The sequence below is a fragment of the Aquila chrysaetos genome, chromosome 8 (genome assembly GCF_900496995.4).
Source record: "Aquila chrysaetos chrysaetos chromosome 8, bAquChr1.4, whole genome shotgun sequence".
In the NCBI taxonomy this organism is placed as follows: domain Eukaryota; kingdom Metazoa; phylum Chordata; class Aves; order Accipitriformes; family Accipitridae; genus Aquila; species Aquila chrysaetos.
In genome coordinates this window covers 35,208,169-35,222,501 of record NC_044011.1, presented here as the reverse complement: position 1 = coordinate 35,222,501, position 14,333 = coordinate 35,208,169, and the positions used below count along the sequence as shown (strand labels likewise).

The 14,333-nt window shown below is 37.7% G+C and overlaps 1 long non-coding RNA gene across 1 annotated transcript in view; it reads left to right on the top strand.

Moving 5' to 3' along the window:
* The first annotated feature begins 4,507 nt into the window (after positions 1 to 4,507).
* The window catches only part of LOC115345143, a 337,375-nt gene continuing 327,549 nt past the window's right edge, over positions 4,508 to 14,333 (top strand). The window contains exon 1 of the long non-coding RNA XR_003924731.1: positions 4,508 to 4,573. This is a non-coding gene — a long non-coding RNA (uncharacterized LOC115345143). The remainder of the gene's footprint in view (positions 4,574 to 14,333) is intronic.

The following is a 14,333-nucleotide window of genomic DNA, read 5'->3' as shown; positions in this document are numbered from 1 at the left end:
TACTTCCAGCTTTCAGTCTCTGTACTGATGTTGCAGACTGTGTTGCAGTAGTGTGTTCAAACTACAGGAGCCAGAAGGTCTGAAAGAATGACAGAAGCAACTAACTGTGCTTACACATGCTGCAAGACAAACCGGCAGTTTCATCTTCAGGTCTGGCAACAGGCACAAAGCATTAAATCTGTGTGGTTGTGGTCTGTATTGGCACCAGTGTTAAAGAAAATATCCATACATCTCAGGTGTGATTAGTGACGTGCTGCAGAGGTTGCGTAGTGGCAAATGCTCCCTCGTGATTCCTGCTGGGCTGTCCGCAGAGGAGTAGGAGCTGCTGTCTCTGTGTAGGGAGGCTTTCAGACTGCATATAGACATCTGCTTTCACGGCATTGCTGCCTCCTAGACCACAAGGGGAGTGTGATGGGCTGAAAGATGAGCGGAGCTGGAGATATGGTTGTGAAGATCTGTCTGTGCCATCGTTTTTTTTGGACAAGTTTATGGATCCTAAAAGATGGTGGAAGCTGTACCCATCAAGGAGGGATTTTATTTTCCTTCACAGCATGGGCAGAGAAGGGCTATATTTGTAGATTTCCTCTGCAGATGTAAGGAATGAGTCCTGGGTTTGATTTCATCCATATTTAGCTTTAAACCGAGAAAAGCTTAATGTGCAAGATGGCTGAAATTCAGTATACTAACTGTGTTCAGTAAAAAAGTTTCCTTGTAGTCGAATTCATTGCTGAATACCACCTTAAGGAGGTTTGCTCTTTCCTTCTACCCCTTCTTTTCGTATCAAGAATAGAACTAGAAATCAGAAAAAGAAACAAAGGTGTTAACAAAAAAAAAGACAAGAGAAAGACAGAAAAGAGGTGTTGATTTTAGAAACTTGGATTTACTTGATTTTGCTTTTAAAAAATTAAGCTTCCTCATTAAAAGTATCCTTTTGAAAAAAAGGATGTTTTTCTTTCAAAATCTTGAATGGGAGAAAATTCAGGTTTGTGTCAGGCAGAGCTGACAGATATTTTTAGATGCAAGTTTCAAGTGCTCTGCTTAGAAACAGACACCTTTTTAAAAAGAGATTTTGGGGTTTCTTTCTTTGTAACTTGACAAGATGGTTTGCTCATGTCAATAGTCTTTTGATCACTCAAAAGACATTGGAATAAAAAATATCAGTACTTCCAGTCTTTTGATCCAGCTCCCTTAAGTGTTGTTACAACAGGAATATACGGGATCATTATAACTTTTTAACTTGCCAAGTTTGTGGGTGTAATCCAGAGCACTTTGGAGACTGGAGCCACTTTTGGCACGGTGCGGGCAGGACCTGGAGGTGCTCTGAAACACTCCCACGCTGGCTTGCCCCCAATCTGAAAGTGCCATTTACTGATCTGCTCTTTCCAGCTTGGGGCAATCTCTTTGAGTAGGCATTTTCGGGGAGGGAGTCTGCCTTCTTTTGAAGGTTTAGCTCAGGAAGCCCCTCCAAAGCACGCTCATGGATACTTCTCTGACAGAGGTCCAACCCTTGTGTCAGTGAAGCGTGGTGATTTAATTTTATTAAATCAAGGCCTGGTGAGACGCATCCATACTGCTCCTGCAAATCAAAGATCTTCTCTGCATTTTGTATTTGGGTTCTCAAGGTGCATTGCATCTTTGGAAGGCAAGTTATTGTTGTCAGTTATTGACATTCACATTACTGAAGTGGAGAGGGTTTTATACTAAACCTCCTACTTTCTCATCTTATTGAATTAGTGGGGTTTTTTTGCATGCATATCTACATGTTAACAGCATAATGTTTTTTCACGGCAGGAGAGTAATTTCCTAATTCATTTGTACTGCCAAACATTCTTCATTCTAGTTATAACAGAAATACAATAGGGTTTAGGTTTTTGTTTTTAAATGCCCTGTAAACCTTGAATTAGAAAAATAAAGCTGTGAATATATAGGGTTATCCTCTCCTGAATGTCTCTGTAAACCCTGATCACAAAAGCTGTAGGGAATATTTTCTGTAGAATTGAAATTTAGCAGAAAAAAAAAGTACATCATTAAAACCAAATCCTGGTGTTCATAGAGTCTGGTTTCGTATATATGTGTATATATATATAAAAATAAATTAGTGATTCTAAATTTGTTTAAATGGATTGCTTGTTTTACATGAAGTATAATCTACACTTCAAAGCAACCACTTTCTGTGTGATTTGCCTTCTATGTAATGTAATGATTACAAGCCGCTTAAGCATCCAGTCAAGAAGAACCAGGTGTAGGACCTCAAGATGGAATATTTCTGTAAGGAGTGGCATATCTAGAATTGTGGTTTTCCCCATGCATATTTCAGGAGGAAAAGAATGTCTCAAAACTCTAAAAGAAGTAGACTAGGAATAAGAGAGCCTCTGGAAACAGGTTGAAATCCCCACTGAAGCTGGTGGGAGTTTTGTTACTGACTTCAGTGGATTTAGAATTTCACTGTAAGGATTTTTAGATGCTTTTTGCAATAAAAAGGCAACCTATTTAATACTAATCCAGAACATTCACTGCATAGCTTCTGTCCTGCTCAAATTCAGATTCACAAGTCTATAAACTGAAAGGAGAACTGTAAGAAAGTAAAACTATGTATTTCAAGTAAGAAAGTAACTTGAGATCTTTACACATCATGCTCTTGCTAGTTATTCTCGGTAGCAGAAGTGACTGAGCTGGAGTTGTGATCCATAGCACTTTGTAAGGAGGGGGGAAGCAAAGAAACTAGTGCATGCACTTACTTAGAAAACGCCTTGAGAAGGTATGTGACACAAACGGCTGAAACTCCCCAAATGAATTTGCAACACAGCATACTCATTGCTGCTGGTTCTTTTTAAAGGGGAGTTTAAAAAAAATAATCCAGTTGGATGGATTTAAGGCACTAATTCTTGCCAGTGAGAAAGTAAACCCAGGATTTAATCAAATTTCTACCACAGTTGCACCCGAACAGATGACACTGAATATCTCCTTTTTGTTTGCGCTGTTTATTTCCGGAAAACAAGAACACATAAAGAAATACATTAAGATCTAAAATTGCAGAACAGGGAAATGAAATCAGTTTGTCACAGAAGATTTTTTTATTGACATCTTTAGTTTGTTTTGATGTCTGTAATTAAATCGCTAATTGTGTGTTTCTGTTGCAGTGGTCATGCTTTTATTACATAATTGCTACAAGTTTTTCTCTCACCGCTAACAATATTTGTTTAACCTTAGTGCATGCTAGTTACATACTTCATAATGTAAAAGCTTAGAAAGAGAGTTATTGACTGTTACGATTAACTAAATCAGAGGGGTTCAAAGTTCTCTGCCATAAATTAAATATGTTTTGTGGCAAAGGATCAAAGATAATAAAAGGATGAAGCAATTGCAGTCATTAAACAATAAATATTATTTCAACACCGATTGAAGAAAACAAACAAAAAAAAAAGCAGGAAAACCGATGGCTTTTTAAAGGAGGGGAAAAAAGTTTAGCCTAGGGTAATAAAATAATTTAAAAAAATAATTTGTACTCTGATCCTTTAAGCTTGCTTCTGTGTTTTCTCAAAAAGCATTTGATTAGGTGAGATGCAACTCAGTCACCTTCTCTTTTATTTTTTTCCCTTTTGAGTTTAGGCATAATTTTTGTCAGTATATTTCAATCTATTCATTAATTTTTCTCATTTGTTTATTTTATGCAAACCATAAGAGACATTTTTTCCTCAGTGAAGATTGCCTCTTTATTTTATTTTGAAATATTTGTATATTTATTTCATTAAATGAGATAATGCTTTTTCTTATTAACATAATTTCCAGTACATTAAACATATTTCTCCACAGACAGAAGAGAGGAATCAGATTAAATGACAGTTAAATCACTTGCAGCAATTTCAACTGTTAAAAGAAATAAGTGTCTCTGTTTTCTTTGTGATCATGAGATGTGCTGTAAAGGGAAATGAAATACTAAAGAAAGGAGGGAAAACATAAAGAAATAATGACTGACTTATTGCAGTAATACCACTGAGAGAAGAAAAACTCACTACAAATAAAAGGAAAAATAATATAGTGGTTTTGAAAGTTACCAAAATTCATTTCTTATTGATGAGATCAGTGCAAGCCTAATACTAAGTAAACTGCAGGAGAAAAAAAAAAAAAAGCACACCAAAACCCAAACAATGCCATAAACTATGGATGATGAAAGAAGAAATAAATATTATGCATTTGGAGGGCTATTACTCTAAATGCCTTTAATTTTTAAATAATTTATTTTTTATCATATTTAGGGAAGGGGGGAGAAGCAATTATCTCTTGGTAAACTAACCATGCACCTCTGTTAATGTATTTGCTAAACTAGTTAGGGTTCTCTGAATGGCCCTGTGTCCTTACTGCAGATCTGTCATGTTTCCTTGAGCAGGGATGGGGCTACATGAAGGGGAAGATTATCTTTTTATTAACTCTTATTATAAGATGTTCCAGAATTATTATAATAATAAATGTATTTGTCTTAATTATATTTTTATTATTATTTTAATTTCCAGAGTCTGAACCAGCTGCTTTGAAGAGATCTTTCGAATGAATGGCTGAGCTGTGAATTTCTAAGGTAATATTCACATTATTGTTTTGCCCCCAGTCAAGGTTTCCTCTGTTTGTGCTTTTAGTTATAAACCAATTATTTTTCACCAGAGTTTTATGTGCCTGATCTTGTAGTCCTGAGTAAGGACTAGTCCAATATTTGCCATTGTCCTTGTCTTTCTCACTTTCTTGCCAATATACTCTAGAATTTGAAGCTCTTTATGCACCCTGTGTCAAATACTGTGATTTTCAGCTCTAAGATGGAATCAGCGAAGGGGTTCTTGGGACGGGGGACCCATTTTTAGCTCCCTGCTCTATCTCAGAGTTAACTAAAAATATCCTTTCTAAAGGATTTTAATTGTAGTCTTTTGGCTTTTAAATGCCTGACGAGCAAAAGTGATGTCACCGTAGCACAGCATTCTCCCTTATGTGAAATGGTGCAGGAAAAGTGAGGTGGAAAATGGCACAGTTGTAAAGCTTTCACAGAATTGTTTTCTGGGGCTGAAGAGCAGACTCTGCCTTCCTGCTTGGCGCACTTGTCTGCTGAGGCTGAGCAGGGTACGCTACAGGGTCATTACAGAAGGGCTTTTGCACACTGGGGTTGGTGTCCCTTGTGTCTTCTTTTAAAGTTGCATTTGTTGTGCCAAGGGGAGCTGTCAGGGAATGGAGGTGGTAATAGAATTTAGCAGTTGAGAAGACTCTAAGAAATTGCAGTGCATGTGAAACATAATTAAAGAAATAAAACCAGAAGTATCTGTCATCATCCTCTGCGGACATCAGGCAAGTGGGGATTGCTCCCGCCAAGCAGGATCACATCTATGTTACTTTGAAGGTGCATCAGCTGAGCCCTTTCTCACAAATGCTCTAAAGCTTCTGGTGGGCATGGGTTGAGTGTCATTCCAAGTTCTGCCGCAAGATCACTGTGTAAGGAAGCTCTGCAAAACGGAGAGAGCTGGTAAGTGAAAATAAATGCATAGGAACATTTCTAATGATGGTGCTTATACTTACAACCTTCATTACCATATTTTCAGAGGGCATAATAATCATTAATGTGTTTATTGTGCCCCTGTGAGTTGGGGCAGTAATGTTATCCTTTTTTCACACACATGGAATTGAAACATAGACAGCCCAAGTACTTTACTCCAGGTCACATGAGAAGGCTGCCAAAGACCTGTTCCTACTTGCTAGGTTCTCTCGCAGGATCTTGACTCATCTTCTCGGCTTTAGGTCCTTTTTCAAGGTGCCTAAGATAGGAGATTAGTTGTGCTGGGCTACCTCTGCAGTCAGTAAAGAGAGAGAGGGATCTCCAGAGGAAAATTCTGATCTCTGGGCATTTTCAGTCTTTCCCAATGGGTTTTGGAGGGTGTCTACGAAACCATGCTCCTCTCAGCAAAGGACCTTAAGAGACATTTTTGTATCTCTCTGCTCTGTACCCTTACTAAGGAAATGATGCAATTCAGTACCGCCATGAAATAGAACATTTACATTTTTGCATCAGATGAAGAAGCCCAGTACAGCTATAATTAACTTTTGAAGATGCTTCATCATGCTTGCAAAATGACATGCGTGACCATAACTTAGATCAATGGGCACCTGACAGTCATAGCAGAAACAAGCAAATAAAAAAGTCCCTTGATGAGGTGTGAGGTTAAGTGAACAGATGTCCTCCACTGGATTTTGTTGCGATCGAGTCACCCTCTGAATAGCCATGAAGTTCTTATCACTATGATCGATTGTCCTTTTTGGTCTCAGAGATGTACTGGCAGGACAACCCAAACCTTATCTGTGTCCTTTTCTCTAGGACTTGTTTAACATGGGCTGTAACCCTGCAAAATAATTGGACACATGTTTAGCTTTATGCATACTGATTACCCCTCTGAAATATGAAGAACTATTATATAACATGTAATGGCACTAAAAGTGATGGCAGGTTTGAGACTTCAGTTTGTGAAAGTGTGTGTAAAAGGCTCAGTTAACTGTTTTTAAAGAAACTGTTTTTAAATGAAGTAGGTGATGAGAAGAATCTGTTTCAGAATGTAACAAGTTTATATTTTGCATATTCCATACCAAGGCCATTTTTCTTTTTGTGACATCGTAAGAAACTAAATCAGTCTTTGACCAAGAGAGTATGATGCTAAAGGTATTCTCAGAATAACATGATTTAGCTTTTGGAAAATATTAAAGCATGACTACATTTGACTTTTTATGTTATATAACAGCAGTCTTTCCATTCTGCACTAAATATTATTTTCAGATTTCTTATCTTGCATGATATTGCCTATTTCATGCCTCTGACAAACTGGCTGAAACAAGCTCTTTTCCCCAAACTTGAGATATTTGTGGATAAAGGATTATTACCTGTGATATATTGTAAAGGATGAATAAATTACAGCATTGTTTAGGCAGGCTTGCAGATGCAGACAAGGTGTTTGGTTTCTTGTCCAATGCCACAGCCAAGGTCTGTGTCAGAGTTCATAAGGGGATTCAAGAGCATTGGGTTCCTCCTTTTTGTGCTTGGCTCAGTAGGTTTAAGATCTAGAGTGGTCTGGAATGTATAGTGGAATATTTTCTTGTTCCATTTTTCAGTTAGTATTTTGGATCTGTGACCTATTCTATCTGTCATATGGCAATATTTTAAAATTGGTGACCAAATTTCCTTATCGATAGGGGTACTAAAATTCACATATATCTTGCTGATATTACTAAGCTCTGGTGTGGGGAAGCGTGTGGTGGCAGTGTGTCACTCCACGCTCTTAGGTTTTGGCTATAATGTACCTCCGTTTTCTGGAGAAAGGTTCATGGGAACACTTGAGTGCAGAAGAGTGGCTTGGGAATTGATGCTTCTCTTGGCAGTATTTGAGGAACCCGAGTGAGACTTCATTCTTTGGTTTGTTTTTGTTTGACACAATAGGAATGGCTAAATAAGAGAAAAAAAATAAGCTTGATCCTCTGCTCTTCAGCGAAGATCTTAAGATCTTAAGGTAACAGAATCCCTCCATTCCACTCACTCTGGTGTATGTCTGACTTGATTATTCCTGTGCTCTTGAAATCTGATGCAGGTGAACAGTATCTCCACTGAAATACACTGGAGAACTATGGAAATGCAAACTAAAGTTTTTGAAAGTCAGAATCTATATTCACTTTATCTCTGTTTACATTTGTTGATTCCTGTAACTGTGATGCAATTGCTTATCTCTAAAAATGATTGTACGTGCTATACATTCATGGTGTGGGGTTGGTACTGTACCTTTCCCTAATTGATGAGCAGAGCTGTTGGATCATCTCAGACTCAAGTCATATCAAGGATAGGATTTTTAACTTTTTCTTATGTTTTGTTTGGTTGGTTTTTTTTTTCCTTTGACTGTCAGTTCACTGTAACTTTCCCCTCACTTCTGAAATAAAATTCGACGGGAATGTTCTAGCCTCCTCTGAAGGCATTCCTGAAGTTTACTTCTTTCCTGATTGCACTTCCCACCTAGTCTAGTTGTCTAAGGTTGCAAGGTTCTCCCGGTTGGTCTTTACATCTTCTTCCTGCAGTGACTTTAGCATTTCTAAACCTGTTCACAAAGGAGATTGAAGTTTCAAAGTAATTATGTTTTATGAGTTGCATAATTACTGGTGTCTGGATATGGGACAGATATCTTGTAAGTACCTCACTGAGGAAAAGATGGACAGGACTCATTTGGTACCTTTTCTCTCTGTTGGTAGCAGCCTGCTGCCCAGGCGATGTGTGCATAGCTCGGGACAAACCACAGGATTCGTTGCTGTCCTTTACATGATAAAGGTAATGAGGTGGCACAGGAGGACAAAAAGTGATCGTAGAAAACCAAGCTTCAATAGTTCTGTTGCTTTGTGGAACAGATTATCATTTCTTTATATGGAAATTCAAGTGGAAAAAGTGGCTCAGATGAAAAAAAAAAAAAATCTACTTGATGTTTCTCTTGATATTTCCAGCAAGTAAATGTGAACATAATAAAACGGTTGTGTTTCTTGAACAATATTTGGTTAAATTTAGCTATGTTTTCTGCTTAAAAAGGGGGGAGAGTGATAATAAATGTCATTTGAAAATAGAAGTGTCTTTGGTTTCCTTTTTTCAGAGAGCTTAAGATAATTCATTTGTTCTACTTGTAGTTTGTCTACTGATGCATCAACCCTTCCAAAACTGTCTGTGGGCCATATTACCCAGAGTTTCCTATAGTTATTTTTGCACTATTGTTAAACAGTACCATACAGCATGTTGCTTTTTCAATTTATGATGTGGGATCAGCACATAGTTTTCCATTGTGGCATATTTGTGTGTTTGTCACTTTTATGGTTTATATGCTAGCATGTGGCCAGAAAGAAAAACTTTTTTTCCTCAATTTTCTTCTTTTGTATTGTTTAGTCTGTAGTGCCTTTACATCAGCAATTTGTAGAAATCAAATTCCTGGAATATAATCAGTTTGCTTAAAAAAAGAAGAAAAGTTTGGAGGATACAGCTCATGTGGATTAGTGAGAGTTCTGTGAATGGCTTTATTTTACTACCCAGGGCTGTACAGCAGGGAAAAATCAAATGCCTATTTTTATTTAGACTTCTCAGCTTAGTCATTTAGTCTCAGATACCTCAGCATGCCACTTGCACAGAGACTAGTGCCTGCATCAAGAGCTTTTCTGAAGCAAGCAGAGCTCTTCATGTAGTCAAAAATTGCCTGCATGGGTATCATTGCATGACAAGGACCATATGTTTGCATTTGTTGTATATGTAACCCCAAACCAGGCAGTACCAGGACCACATGTTGTCCAACTACTACTTTATTGCAGCTGATCTAAAATTGACAAGAGATTTTTTTTTTTTATGGTGCTGACAGTGTAGTTATTGTTTTGTTTAACTTTGAGCTTCTAGAAAAGACCATTTTTTCTTAATTTATCTATGTTATCAATGCTCACATGACACTCAGATAAAGAAATTCCTTGTTTTATCTATTAAAATAATCAATACAAACTAGCCACAGCCATGAAAAAGTTATCAGCTCTGTCATTCAGTAGTTAGATTATTGCCACACATTGGAGGATGCTTTGGCTGTAATTTGAGGAAAGACTGTTGTTGTTAGCATGGCTTCTGTAAAACAAGGAGTTAAAGTTTTAAGCAAAACAATAAATTACTTGCGTAACTCCTCTTTCTTATCTGTGTAGTTCCACTGTACCACATATTTTTAGCTCACCCAGTGTGCAGTAACCAAAGACCAGTAACCAGTTTGAAATTCTCTACAATAGATGTATTACAATAAATCCCCTGTGTTGGCGGCTTCTGGATTTCCCATTTGTTAAAAGTTGTTGCACACCGTGTGACCCACGATGTAAAGCCTGCTGGAAACAAAATACTGATTTTCTTTAGTTTCTTTGGTTAGTTAAGTACTTTCAAGAATACCAACTGTGATTTGAGGTAAAGAATCCCTGCAGCAATTAGGATTCATTTACTACTGGAGCATTTTATTAATTACACATTTGTAACCACATGGATAGTCACAAAACCAATCACACATGTCTGTATTTAGAGATTTGTAGACAGAAGATTTAACGTAAACATAGAAATGTTAAACTACTCATCTGTAGCCTGCAAAGAAGATAACAAGAAGGATTCTGTTCTCTGTATGATTTGTGAACAATGCTAAGTAAATATTCATCATTAATATATAATAACTGTTGCTTTTGGCAGTTCACTTTTCATTTAATTTCATAATGTGTCCAGTAAATGAAGTGGTACAGGCTGCAGTGTTTTACCATCACAATTGCATATTTTCAATCATTGTTAAATGAAGGCAGCTCAAGGCAAAGCTTTAACCCCCACTAGTTTTGTATGTGATAAAAAGAGAAGGCGCTATCAATCTTTATTGTCTGTCTCGCTTACTGTAATTGCATTCAATAGTCCACTGATTCTGTTGTCTGTGCTAATGTCAGGAACAGTGAAGAGCCAGATGCTCAGACTAGATCATATGCATCCAGTGGCCACTTTGATAAGTTGGCAGCAAGTCTCTGGGTTCGATGATAAATTGTTAACACTATAGATTATGAGCAGCTGAACACTGGGAGTGTATACAGAGAAACTTCTTACCTTGTTTTAAATCTGGCATTATGATGCTAGCTAAAGGGCATGCCATGTATTATTCAAATGCATCTTGTGCTGGAAATGTGCCAATGAGTCATTGTCTCCCCATGAACAGTAAGAAAACAACAATGAAAAAACAGAACAGCCTCAGAGTGATTTGAACATGACATTAATAGTCCTAAGACTCTAAAAAGTATTTCAAAATAATCTCTAATAGTTATTATCTGATTCAACAAGAGAGCTTTTGAATTACAGTATTCCATCCTTGAATCCATCTTAAAAGTTGTCTTTTTCTTGGCAGCTTTTCTTTCTTTAATTTGAAGTAGTAGCTGGAATGTTTTACAGAGAAACAAACAATAATGCTTTAGTGAAAGTATGAACAGTGATATACCTGTGTGGGGATAAAAAGTGTAAATAAAAGGACTATAGAATAAGTTATTTGCTTTTTACGTGTTACTTACACCTTTACTCTATGTCCCATATCTAAGGTTCTTCACAGGTTAATTTTTTAAGTGTCATCCCCTGGACAAGTAGCTGTTAAAGGAAATTTAAAGAGACTCAGAAGCCTCATTTTCAACCAGTTCATATCGTTTGGTCAGAAAATGATCCTGTTTTTTTCTCGGGATAGATTTAAATGGTATGATCCCAACTGTGGATGGTGGTTATATCAGGACAAGTATGCTTTGCACTGTATCCCTCGTAGCTTATAGCTACAGTACTTCTGACAGTATGGAAATGAGGTCTAGTTTTTGTGTTGTAAAGCACATGAACTCTATTGTGGTAGTTGTCTCTGTGTGTTTTGGTAGATTGTTAGCTCTAAGGTAGTAGCCATCTTGAAGGTAGACATGTCAGTGAATAGAATTCTGATCAATGAGACCTTTTTTTCACATGGTGATGGTTCAGAGGGCAGTGGTTACTAGCTCTACAAATAAGAGAGGTGGGGACTTCCAAAGGCATGACTCAGAGCTGCTCTTAGAAACTACATCTTGAACAAAGGCTGTCAACAAGTGGCTAACATAAAGCGTTGAGCACTAACAGTTATGTCTGAAAGACAGAACAAAAATGCTTTATTCATGGGCATATATTGCATATCTGCAATATATACCTGCCTGCTTGGTATTGGTATCCTGTGCCTGGAGTCCTCTTCTAGTATTGGGCACCTACATCAATAGAGCTCAGTCTTTTTAGAAGTGCCTATGGGATGCCTGTGTTGTGCATTTTCTGTGTACTGGCCCCGTGCTCAAAGCACCCCTCCAGGCAGGTTGTGTGGGGTGTTTATCATACCTGCTGTAAAAGCTGGTTCAAGGGTGCTCAAGGTGAGAGTGAATGCCTTCCCGCTGAGGAGAATGTCTTTGTGGAGAGTTCTTGGCACTTGAGCTTTTGGGCAAAAGAAACGTCACTGTCTTCTCTTAAACTTTAAATGAGTAATTAATGTTCAGCTTTCAAGAGGCTGACTGAGATACTGTGGCTGGGAATCGGGTTCTAAATAACTTCTGGTCCAGGCTGGAGGCCTTCCTGCAGCCTTGAGCTGGGTGCTTCATCTCCTGGTGGGCACAGAAGTAAAGGCAATCCTTTCTTCATCGCTTCTCTTGGATACTTTAGGCAGCTTATTTGACTGCTGCAAGTGTTATCTAGGTACATCAGCTTCCCTCTGTGCAGTGCAGCCATATGATAAATAACCTCTGGTAAAGCTGGCCTTGACTGAGGAGAGGAACAGAACGCTAGAATATATGGGAAATATTGGTTTTCATACATCATTTCTATCTTATGAAATCAAATTGCGTCGTATTTGGAAATGTTTAATGAACTTTGTGCTACTTAATGCTGCTGTTTGCAATCTGATGTCTATGTAGAAGAGTCATTATTTGAGGGAGTTTGGAAAACTAAAATTAGTTCATTAAATTCATGGTACCTACTGTTGCTTTTTTTTCTTCCTTTGCATTTTGTTCAAATTAATTGAAGTGCACAGATGTTCAATTAAAGCTTAAAAATCCATGGTTACAGCTGTTTTGAAGCAACATTGTTGAGATTTAACATATCTAATAATGCTTCTCAGAAGAAATTCGATTAATGACTCTCTGCTAAATAATTTTGCATTGATATATTAAAGGAAACGTGGAGTAAACTGTAAGGAGATGTAAGCCGTCTGCCCCATTTATTAATTAGAATAATGGACTACCCCATAAGATACCAGAATAAAAGACCTGCTTTTCATTTTCTTATACTAACATGTAGAAGAACTCTGGTTCACAGGCAAAACATATTGATTTAGCTGGAAATTATTGATATCTCTCTTGCAATTCATGGAGAGGTAACTTGAAATAGCTGCCATGGAAAAGTCATCTACTAACTAGCCATACTGGGGTTCTGAATTCCATCAGTACTGCTTTCTAATGTGGAATAATAGCAGTATCTTGCATATGAGCCATGTAACTGTTAATAGCATTGTGGCTTTTAATATAGGTTGTTATGTTCTAGTATAAAGAGAGCTTAAGATAATATGGAAAAGATGTGATTTTAACAGCTACAGCAGAGATGCTGCTAGACCAGGTGTCATTTGAGTGGTGGTTGTGCTGTTTAGGGAAGAACCTCAGATGCAGAACAGTGAAAGTAAGTTGTATGTGAGGACCAAAAATTTTTTTTCTGTTGTGTTTACAGTTTATGTGTATTCTGTGGGGTGTTCACCGGTTTCTAAATGGAATTTATTGAACCACATTAATTAATCTAGTGTGAAGAGTAAAATATAGAAGAGGAGTTTAATACTTATTTGAATTATCGCATTGTTTCTCTGGTAGGCCAGCTGGTATAATCCTGTGGGTCTGACTGAGGCCAAGGTTTCACCCCCACAGTAAAGTCAGCAGTAATCCTCCTTTTCACTTTGGCACAGAAGATTTTGCCCTTAAGTTATTTTGTTGTTAGTATTGTTATTACTAAGCATTAGTTAATAGCACAGAAGCAATTAAAGCATACCATGACCTAGGTACTGTCCTCGAGGATGTCACATCCCATGCTTCAAATACCTTGGCAGTGTGTTTAGTTTATATATGCTGCACACAAATCAAGCTATTTTGTGATGAAGAAAGTTACTAGTAAGATCATGTCCAGTAAAGTGAAATTGGACTTCATGCCGATGTTTCCTGTGTTAGGCCAGAGCTTCAGCTACTAAATTAGAGCATCTCCACTGGAACTAGCAAAGGTGGGCTTGTTCATGCCTTTTTCTGTACAAGTTAAATAACTCCTGCCTCCTTGATTTTTTTGGCTCTAAACATCTAGAGAATTGCTTAGTGATATTGCACAGAATGTGAGTCTACATTTATCAATTTACTTGAAGATTAAATATTCTATTTAGTACATGTAGATATGGATATGCACCAAGATACGTACTCTAAGGACATGGTAGTGCATGTTTATGTTTTATTGGAGCTGTTGCATATTTGGACTGGATGCTTTGAACACTGATCGCATCTGCCTTTGTTCGGAGGCAAATGTAGGGGACTTATAAGATCTGAAGGTATTCAGAGGTTTTAGCACAATCTCAGAGATCACTATCCCATGCCTACCTGTATTTTTCTACTTTTGGACTAAGGAGGGGGGCACCTTTGCTGAGGGCAGCAGCAGTGTGACCTCTGGCCCTGTACCCCTGCCTCTCTAATGCCAACAGGAGGCCCAAGGAGAGGTTGAGACCCCCATCCTGGAAGGATTA